The 11188-nt window shown below is 50.9% G+C and overlaps 1 pseudogene; it reads right to left on the reverse strand.

The window, feature by feature from the left end:
* Positions 1-4319: 4319 nt before the first annotated feature.
* Positions 4320-4507, reverse strand: LOC112549205 (annotated as a pseudogene).
* Positions 4508-11188: the final 6681 nt, after the last annotated feature.

Below are 11188 nucleotides of genomic sequence, written 5' to 3' on the forward strand. Positions count from 1 at the left end.
TGTAAACCTGGAGGATTGTAGCTGTCCCTGTTCCCAAAGGCTGCTAGAAAGGCAACTGAGACATGTTTTGCACATCTGGTGGTGGCTTTTCTTTCTCCACGCTGGAATCTCTAGGCTCACCGAGATACTCTTTATGGATGTTTCTAAATGATGAACACACCAGGCCAGACAATAGGACCCACCACCCACCCACCACTGTTGTATGTGGTGGGTGGTCTCCTGGAAGCTGTGTGTAGCCACATCCACAGCACTATGTGAGCACGGTGCCATCACTTCTAGTTAAGGGCACAGCCCACATGAAGCAATAGAGGACGTGTGAGGAGACACAGTAAACTTTGCCGTGCACTGCCACTGCCCCACGCCAGAGGCATAACAAGGTGCAATTGTCTGGTTGCTGGGGCAGCTACTGTTTTTGCTTCCCCTGCTACCAAGTTGGCACCCAGTTGCCTCCATTGTGTCACTGGCTCATGGCTTCTGCTTGGATTTGCACGGTCAGACCCTGCCACACCTCCTCAGTTGGGTCAAATCCCTGACGTGCCAGATTCAAGAGTAAGGCTGACCTTTCCCGTGGCATACAGCCCAGAATCGATACCATCCGCATCCAAGGAGGAGAAAGATACTCCAACTCCTGACTCCCATCTCCAGCACCTCCTCTCCCGGATGGACTCACTTTTACCAAGTGGTTTCATGAGTCTGGGCCTCCGTTTCATGGGCTCCTGGGTTTTTTTGATATGAGATTCCTTGCAGCCCCCTGCTCTGTGGCTTCCCGGCTCTCAAATGCCAGGCTGGCCTCTCCCAGAAACAGACTCTTCTTCCTCCCTTGTTGTGCAGACAGCTCTTGCTGAAGGGGATTCATCTTCATTTGTGGAGCCCCAAACCTTCTCTTTGTAAGGACTTCCTTCGCTAGAGGGTCTTGCCCCACCACTCGGGGTCAAACCAATCTCCACATTTGGGATCAGAAAGAAATTTTACCCCGTGGCCAGGTTGGTACAACTGGGGGACAAATTAGCCCCACAGCTTCCCACCTGTTTTCAGGGTGGTTCTGTGGCCAAATACCCTGGTTGGCTCTGGCATCTCCAGCCAGACTCCTTTGCCATCCACAAGGCTAAGAAGCTTGTTTATATTTGATGATGCAGTTTTGTTGCTTTTTCCGGAGATACTCCCTTGGATGCATGTTCTGAAGAAGCTTCCGAGCCCAGAGTTTCCGGTTTAGAGAAAGGGGAAAAAAAGGGCAGGGTTGGGGGGACCGAGTATTTCTAGAGGTAACAGAATGATCCACGTTCTGATAATCACAATCATAAATCATGATCATGATGATAACAACAGGTTTGGCAAGGGTATTAGCCATTGTGCTTCATGGTTTCCATTGATCCCCAACTGTTTAGAGAGACAGGAATAGGAGATCCACGTGGGGAGCAGATTATCCCCTATCTGCTTTTCCAGGACACTTAATCTTTTCCCTGAGGCGTCTCATGCTGACCATTGCCAGAGACCAGATGGAGCTTGGCTCTGACCCAATCTGGAGATAGGAAGGTTTGTACGTAGCTCCCAATAACTCCCATGTCACCATATACAGTCAGATCAGGGAGAGAGGGAGACAGACCAGCACTCTCCTTAATTCAACAGCTTGTACCTACAGGATTGTTGCACAAGACCTCAGAAGAGGTACCGAGATAACTGGCTTTGTGGCCAAGCAGGAGATTATTGATCAGTCAGTAGATTAGCTGGGAGGGGAACTGTCATTAAATAAATTGCCTTTTCCACAAGCTGGTTGCATTTCTATAATCTTATAAATCATTCAATGGCAGTTGACGGGAGGCTACAGTTTAAACAGCCTCAAAGTGCACTTGGACTGGCTACACACAATGGCACAGAGAAGACACTGAATAGCAAAGTAGCGTGAGCAACTCGCATTTAAGTTGCATTGATTATGTCACCATCAGGGCACCTCGGTGTTGGAAATAAAAAGAAAAATTACCTTGACTGCATTCCCGGATGCAGAGCTTGGTCCAGACATTATCAGAGCAGGGAATGCATCTTGCCTATAAAGGGATTAGGCTGCAGCAGTTCCCTATCTGTGGTACGTGTACCACCGGTGGTACGCATTAACAGATTTCTTGTAATTACTTTACATGACAAAAATTTTCTGGTGGTCCTTAAGGTTGAACTGAAAAATTTGCTGGTGGTTCTTAAGGTTGTATCATTTTAAATTGGTGGTGCGCAATCTGCCAGAGTTTGGGAACCGCTGGATTAGAGCATTGTAATGTTTGGAAGGAAGAGAAGTTTTGGGGAATGTGGTCCCCAAATTCCCAGACCAAGTCCTCAGTGCAGCCATCCCCTGCATTTCTCTTCTGAAAAGTGGCCATGTCAAGCTCCCCGCTACCTGAGTCTCAGGGACTCCAAGCCAAATGTGCACAGGTGACCAGGAAAATGCTCTTCCTTTCCTCAGTGCCAGTCCAACGGCTTCATTGTGAGCTACAAACAGATGCCCTGATGGGGAGAGAAGACTTAGTCACCTTGAAACCCCACTGTGTCCATGAAGTCCAGTCCCTGCTTTGGAGAGGCCAGGGATGTGTGGGACAGCGGAGGAGTCGCTGCTTCGGGTTTGGGAGCGTGCTAGCAGTTCAGTGCTCAGCAGCATCTTGCTCTCTGCTACCACCTCCAGGCCTCTCTCTCTTTCATCTTCATTGAAATCAGTTTTTCCTCCAGGCCTGGAGCCAGCGTGAAATGCCTGAACATATCGGGTTCCTTTGTTTCCCCAGTACCTGGGTCCCTGAGCAGCTCCGCTGTGACTTTGGGGCATCCTCCAGCTGAAAGGCATGCCCTCGACGTGCCTGGGGAGATAGCCAGAGCCACACACACTGCTCACAAGCATGCCGTTAACATGATGGGTGATGGTCCCGGTCCCAGCCAGCCCATTCACAGCAGAGCATGTCTCCTGCTTGCTGCATCATACACAGCCCAGGTTCTGGGTCCCGATTGCTTCTGCAGCCATCACACACGAGACGTATGGGTGAGCTCCTCACAGTCACAAGTTCATACCAGTCATGAGTAACAGGTGTCACAACCATGCCTGCAGGTGCAAAATACTCTCTTATTTTGCAATGACTTCTCAATCTCCCAAACCTCACTCACTTTTCTGGGCTTCCCTGCTAGCCCAGAGCCTTGCAAGGGAGAAACCAGACGGTATCCATTCATAGCTCCTGCTCACCAGGCCCATCCTAATGGGGTGGCCAGTGCAACGCAATCCCTGCTGTAGACTGTCTGTTCCCTGGATATTTTTCATGCCTTGCTTCTTGCCTGGCACAAAGGTAATGCACAAAGCACGTTCTGTCTGGCACATCCACTTGGCACTGGGGCATGCACTGGCACACAAATTTGCTCTCAGAAGCTGTTGGCTATGGGGCTCGACAATGCATAGGCAGAAGTCAAAGGGCTCCTTCTACGTCAGGGCTTCCCTTCTTTGGAAGGGCTGGCTCTTACAGGTTTTCAGAGGTGACACTGCCCTCAGGGCTTCTAATTTTATTCAGAACTGTAACCTATATCCACCCCTGCCTCCCCTCTGCCCCCTACCCAATAACTTTAATCAAAGTGTTTCCCACAACAGGAAAAATGCATCCTCCATCCAGAAATATGAATTTTCATTTCTGCCTATGAGAAATCTTTTACAATCTCTGCTCTCTCCTATGCCGGATGAAGGGTGAGCATGCCCAAAAGCTTGCCAATAAATAAAACAATTTGTTTGCAAATATCTAGGTGGGCTAAGAAAAGATATCGCCTCTTCCATGAGTTTTAATTCCTCCATCCAAAGGAATCCTGCTGGAGTACATGCGTTTCCCTGTCCGTGACAGCTGGTTGTCAGCAGCCAGGCATCCATCTGCTCTGCAACACTCTTAAGAAACTCAAAGCAAACCCAAGACCATCCCTTCTTGAGGTGCTGCAGCTAGCAGGGAGCTGGCATTAGTGAGTACAGCATCAGCTTGGCAGCCCGCAGCCCTGGCCGGCCTGACTCGATGAGACTAGCTGAGATATCTGAACTCTCGTGAGAGCAGCAACTGATATGGATTTTTTTTTTTTTTTAAACTAAAATTTCATTCCAGATCAGTTCCAAATTTTGACCGAGCGCAGCTCAATCGTTCAAGTCTATGTGGTGCTACCACCTGCAAGCATCCTACCTCTCAGACTCTTCAGCCTGAGGCTTCAGTTCCTCCCAAATCCATGACACGCATCCTACATGCAAGCTCCAAGCCCAGAGGGCTTGGAGTTCAGATGCCCCCTTGTCTCACTTGCCCCTAGGCAAAAGGCTGAAGGTGTAAGCGAGGGGGGAAGCCCAAAAGCAATCCCCCATCACCATAAACTGTGTAGTCCAGATCCTTGCAGTTAGAGGCATTTGTAGACTCTTGCAGAGGTCAGCCCGCCTGCAGCACAAGGGACAGGCCTTCACCCTCCAACTACACCAAGCCATTCAAGACTGAGAAGAAGGGGATCTCCCCCGCCAGGTAAGTAAAACCACATGGGCCAAAGCCATCATCTCGGTATCTCCTCTGGTACCTCCCAGCTGCAATTGCTGTGTCAGTGGGGGATGCAGGGCCCGTGTTGGCTGTCCCACTCCACGCGCTGTGTTTCTGAGGCTTTCCAAAGGTTAATAAAAACCGTCTTGAGCTGTTTTGAATGCCTCGGCAGAAAACAGCACTGCTGCCAAAAGGCTTATCTGAAGCTCTCAGCGAACAAAGTGAACCCTGGAAGGTGACACGGCTCAATGACAGGACCTGGAGGATGCAGACTAAGTCTGGCTGCTGCTGGCAGGAAGAGAAATTTCCATCTTAGAGATGGGGCCGGTCCATTTAGCCAACAGCCCACTATCCCTAATGGATCGCTGCCTACCCCTCCTGCTACTGCAAGGGGCTGAGCGATGCAGGGTAGCGTACCCAGCTCAGACAGCCTTTTCCGCTGTCAGTTTGAATCCAGTCCCGGTTGTGGGTATTTGTTGGGCTGTAGAAAATGACAGTGCAAGTCACCGCAGGGGATCAAGGATAAATTGAGACATGGAAACCAAATCATCTTCATTTAAACAGTGCTCTTCTACTAAAGGCATTAAACCTGAGGTTGAGGAGGTATGATGCAGACCGTGTGATTTTGGACAGCTCACTTGATTCATGCCCCAAGCTGTAAAGAGAGCTGTTTGCTGGGTGCTTCCATGTGAGCCCTTTTGCCTGTATGCAGAGTACCCCGAGTCCAGGCCCCTGTTAAAACCAGAAGTCAAGACGGTTTGTGAAGGTAAAATGAAGTGCACAGCTAATGAACAGAGATGAAAAGCACCACGCGGTCAGCATTTCATGGGGCCAAGCATTCATTTTTTTTCTTCCCAATTTCTCCATATGAACAGGGCTTGGGAACGGAAAGACAACAGCCCCTGCCTCCTGCTCTTTCCCTTTGCAAAGGACGTGTGGCGCAGATAAAAATCAGCTGCAACTTGAGCACAGACCAGGCTCTGATTGTATGTTTATTTTAATCGGGTGAATTTGTGGTTCAGAAAGAAGCAGGCCCGCCAATTCCTGGAAATATCATCTGCAGATCACTTCTCTCAAGCTACCGTGCAGCGGCTGTGTGAAGGGTTATGGAATCACAGCCCCTGCAGAGCAGCTGGGGGGGGGGACGGGGGGGACGACTGCTTTTGGACCACGATTTTACTGTGTTTTGTAACTTGGAAACTTAGCCTCAATCAAGCTCAGTGGGCAAAAAGTAAGGGAAGCCCTCTGTGATTTTGTCTGGCAAAATGCAGAGAAAATCACTATAGGAATGCACGGAGTGCAGCCTGGCTCTTGCAAGGGGTGTTTGCAGAAGGGGCATGGCTGGGAGTGACACTGTTTGGGGCTGGGGTGTCCTTTTGGGGAAGTCAGGGGAGTTTGGGATCCAGTATCCAGAGCTCGGACAGGCTTGGCGTCATGGGGTTTCCAGAGATCAGACCCCAGCAGTGCTAGGAAATAGCTGGAAACTGGAGTGTGCAGCAGCAAGGGGGGATTCTGCTTTCTTCCGGTGATAGGAATCCAGAGCGGCTCCCCTGTGAGATGGAGTCTAATCCTGACCTCACCTACACGGTGGCAGAAGACATGCTGCGCTGGGAAATTAGGAGCGCATCCACATCCCCAGCTCCTCCAAGGCAGCGGAGCTTTGCTTTCTGCCAGCAGACTTACCCCGCATTTGTGGACCAGGCTAAAGCTTCTGCCGCCACCCAGCAGCCAGGAGAAGGTACCTGTAGACACGCTTATAGTTTCATAATTAGGGGCTGGAAGGGACCTTACAGATCATCGGGTCCTGCACTTGGGCAGCAAAGACCGTTGGGATCAGATGGCCCCCAGTAAGATGGGCGTCAAGATGTTTTTTGAAGATCACCAGGGTGGGTGACTGGACCACTTTTTGGGGAGCCTGTTCCAAACCCTTGGCATTCAACTTGTAAAGAAGTTTTTCCTTGTGTTGAGCCTGAAGCGATCTTCAATCAGTTTGCGCCCATTATTTCTTATCCTCCCCTGGGTGGCCTAGGTAAGTAGATAGCCCTGATGCGCGCCCCTGATATACTTACAGGCTGACACCAAGTCCCCGCTGAGTCTTTTCTTTTCCAGGATGAACGGTCCCAAATCTTTCAGCTTCTCCTCATATGACCTGTTCTCTAGGCCTCTAATCATGCGCGTAGCCCTGCTTTGGGCTCTCTCGAGCTTCTCCACATCCTTCCTAAAGTGCGGTGCCCAGAACTGGACGCAGTGCTCCAGCTGCGGTCTCACCAAGGCCGAGCAGAGCAGAAGGATGACATCCTTAGCCTTGTTCGAGATGCCATGGTAGACGCATGCCAGTGTTTGATTTGCGCTGCCAGCTATGGCACTGCATTGGTGACTCATGTTCATTTTGTGGTCTGTCATGACACCTGGGTCTTGTTCAGCTGCAGTGCTAGCACTGACAAGCCTGTAAGTGTATTGAGGATTATTTCTCCCCAGATGAGCACTTTACATTTCTCTGTATTAAATGACATCAGGTTGAGGCCTGCTCTTCTGCCAGGTGCCATCGTCTTTGTGCAGCTGGGGCTTTCCCAGGGTGCTCGGCCAACATAGTGGATGACATGGAGCCAATGGTGTACCGTGGGGAGGTCCAGGAGTGCCTGGGTGAGCACACACGCTAGTAACTGGGTGCGAGTGGCTACTGCCTTCCACCCGAACTCCAGCTGGCAAAGATGAGGCTTGTGATCTTATATCACTGCATTGGTTTCCATGAAGTCCCTCCTGATTTCCCACAAAGTCAGTGACACTAGTATCAGGACGCAAGCATCCTTCCAGCTCCAGCTCTCTCCCACTCGGTACTGGCACAGGAAGTCTTTATTCCCAGGGCAGTTGTGCCGTGCAGCTAGGGACGTGGGTGGCCACCAGCCAGAGCTAAGAGGGAACCAGAGAAAATCATTCCGAGCCAAATGTCAAAGGATCCAGAAGCACAAGATACCAAGAGGGCTACATGTATCCATGGTAGCTGATGGTACCATTGAGAATGACCTGAAAAGGCTCCTAAGGTCAGCGAACCAAGGCTGTCAAAAAGAATTAAGAGTTTTCCCATTCATTTCATGGTGGGCACAGTCTGGCCTCAAACACTGTAACGTGCTGCTCTCTTAATGATGCTAAAAAAAATAAATAAGCGATTCATGCAGCACAACTTCCACCCAAATCACCAGAACTACCCCAAGGGTCTTCTCTTTCCAGCTGACTAGATGGAGAAATCCACCATCCTGGGCCCTCTTCTGCCTCTGGAAGCACTCTAAGAAATTCAAACGTGTTCCTTACTGAAATGCCAGAGGCAGAACAGGTCTGCCCACTAACCCCTCCTCAAAAGAGAAGCCAATAGATAGGAACTTGGGCAGAGAGATCCTGGTGATACTTGTCAAGCAGCACACATCAAACTTGCTTCAAACATGTCCTCATACAACCTCCTAAGTGCAGTCAAAGCTAGGTGGGCTGGGATCAGGTGGTATCAGGGTCTTAGTCACCATGTGTGACGGGCACAGGATGCTTTGTCTTCTGCTAGTGATGGCTGGGCCATAGACAGAGGCAGAGAAGCCGGCTCCAGGCTTGGCTACACACCAGCTCCGGGAGCCGAGGACTCACGGCTTTACATGAAGTCCCAGATTCAGTCCTCTTACTGACAGCCCACCCAGGGACTGGGGTTACTCGGATGGGAGCATACTGGTGATGCCACAGAGCCACTGCATGCCCCTGGATGTGATGAGACTGGGAGCTCTTAGAGGGGGTACAATGTGTGGAGGTTCAAGGGGCATCGTCAGGTACAGTGCATCTTTATTTTACTTCTCTTGAGAAAATAAAAGGCCAAATCCTCTGTTCACGCGGATGCCGAACTGACATCAGTGGAACCTAGTCTGTTTGTTCCCAGCAATGATATGGCCCCAGATCATTCTCCTGAGTGGTTTGATTTTGTCCTTTCCCACTAGACAGAGCCTGAGACATCCCCCTGCATTTTGAAGCCAGACGCCAGGCCCCCCCGCCAGCTCAGTCAGCAAAAGCAGCACTGCACTGGCCAGGTGGGACAGCTTGAGGCCTTGTTACATGTTCATTTGGGGTGGTTCCTGAAGCTCTTAACCCCTAAATTGTTGGTTAACACCTTTAAGTGGCTTAAAACACTCACTATGAGGCTCAAAGGTATGCCACTTCAGGGCAGGATTATCCTTTGATCCACATAACTCATATCCTGTTCCATTAAGGTGTGTCCGCCCTGCACAGAAGTGCTACCCAAATTGAAGGTGCGACTGCAAGTTTGTGCTAAACCCACACATTTGTGCTAATGTTTGCTCATTACAGTGTAACCTGCAACGAGGCCCTGGATCTTTTCCTTCAGCTGCAATTGTTTCTTCACAGTAGCTGAGTGACTCTGTGGACTCAGAGCCGATTAGGGCAGCAATGCTGGCTCCAAACCGGGAAGAGCTATGACTGCAAAAGATATCAGGCTGCTCTTGGGCCAGTGTCCAAAGCCTATGCCTCCAAGCAAGTGGTGATAGGTGCCAGCTGATGCAAAAGGAAGCTGGAAGCCTTTCTGCCAACAAGGATTTCCCCTCTTTTGTCCCTGTGGTGTCAGCTGCATTTATAGGAGAGGCCCGGGAGACATCTAAGGGGAAAGGGGGAAACATAAAGACAGACTGAGAGGAAGGGTGAGGAGCAGGGCAAGGTAAAGGGCTTGGAAGGGCTGGAGGGGGTAGGTCCTCAGAGAAGCATTTAGGCACGTGAGACCACCCCCCTCAAGCAGATCTCCCAGAGTCAGTGGGGCTGCGAATGTGCTTACGAGTAAGAATGAGACTAAGTGCTTTGGTGAATCGAATCTACAGGGGGAATGAACTAGGAGCACCAGTTGGCCAAACAGGGCCAGGAGATGACAAAGGACAAGGGTGGGGTAGATGATGTGGAGTCCTGTGGTGGGGGGCAGGTGCTAGAGGGCCCCTGGCAGTACAGTACATGCAGCCGGCCCAAGGCCACATGGATGGGGACAGGTCAAGGGCAGGGGGAGAGCTGTGTTAATCGCATAGTCAAAGCCCTGTGAGCAGGTTGTGCCACCCAGGGACAAGGTGTAAAAGGAGGAGAAGAGGAAGGGTCCCGAGGACACTGCCATTGGGGGACACTGAGACAGAGGGGGAGTGGAGTCAGGAGAGCACTGGGGTGGCGTGAAGGGCATCATGAAAGGACAGACCAAGGGAGGGCACAGCCAGGTTGAAGAGGCTGATCACTGGTGTCACGGGTAGATGAAGGATCAAGTGCGATCAGGGTGAAGCAGAGGCCCAATGCCCTGCGAGGTCTTTGTAAATGCATACGTAACTCCCAGCCAGGCTCTTCTGTGCCCTCCCTGCAGATGCTAAGGGTCTGGCAAGCCCCATCTTTCACTCACTCCAGACCTCAGTTCGTTGGCCCAGGCTGCAGCCATGGCTTGTCTTGAGAGAAGCAAAGAGGCTAAGGAGCACAGCTGCATTGAGGAACCGCAACTCTGCATTTCACAGCTTCTGGGCCAGCTTTATAAATACATCCCAATAACACTGCTTTAAACTAGCTACAGCTTAACTCTGCCTGAACTAAACTTGTATCTGGAAATCCTAACTGTTTTACTAAGAAGTGTTCTTCCTTCCTTCCTTCCTCTGCCAGCACCTCCTGCCTCCATTCCAGAAAGCTCTGCTCTCCCTCTCGTGCCCCGGGCATATACCCTGCCAGTGCCCTTCCTGAAAGCACTTCAGAGCATCAGTAGATGCCAAGCTGGGCTCACCCTGCCTGGCACCAAGCCTCCTCTGCCACCGTCTCAGACAGCAGGAGAGGCACTTGCTCCCTTCACCTACACACCATGCATTGCCTGCTTGCCTGACAACTCACCCACAAAGTCGATGAGCCATCTCTGCTGCCCGAGCTGCTTCCTCCCCGCTTTCTTCTCTCCCTGCGGTTCTATTCCTAGTTTCCCAGTGCCTCTAACACACAGGGAGTGACGTGTGCACCTGACTGATGGGCTCCTACCTGGCTGCTCCTGTGCTCAAAGGCCTTTGAGTCAGTTGTGTGGTGCCTATGTGCTGATTAACCCTTTTCTTGCTGGGATAGTAGCCGTGTGGAGCAGGGACCTATGGCTAAAGCAGACAGAACACAACAGGTCATTCCTTTACAGACAGTGCAGGCCATAAAATAACTCATTTACCACTCGTTTTTGTCCTTGGACCTATTGACATTTGGGAGAAATCCTTCTGCTTTCTAGTAATGGACAGCTCCTTTAACAAGTCTCAGATGCTTTGTGGGTCTCCTTTGCAGGTCCCCAAAGACATAGAGGTTGCCTGGGAAGGCTCCTAGCCACATCTAGAGTTTTCTGGAGGCTGCTTATGTAATGAACAGGGCTCCAACATGAAGTACACGTGGGTTTCAGGACCACCTGGCCCATTCTCAGCTACCATTTTCACCAGACTTTCCATCACAGCCTGCCCCTTTCACTCCTGCAGAAGTGGAAGTGAGGTGGGAAGGCAGGCAAGGAGACCACCCAGTTTTGCCCCTCCATATGCCAAATAATGTTACAGATGGGGTAAATAAGCCGTGTCCCCAAATGGGTGGGCATACTTTGTTACTCCCACACAGTGAGGGGAAGCAGGGACCAGGAGGTGACCCACAGAGTCACCCTTCAGTCC

The sequence above is a fragment of the Alligator sinensis genome, unplaced genomic scaffold (assembly GCF_000455745.1).
Source record: "Alligator sinensis unplaced genomic scaffold, ASM45574v1 scaffold1295_1, whole genome shotgun sequence".
Lineage (NCBI taxonomy): Eukaryota > Metazoa > Chordata > Crocodylia > Alligatoridae > Alligator > Alligator sinensis.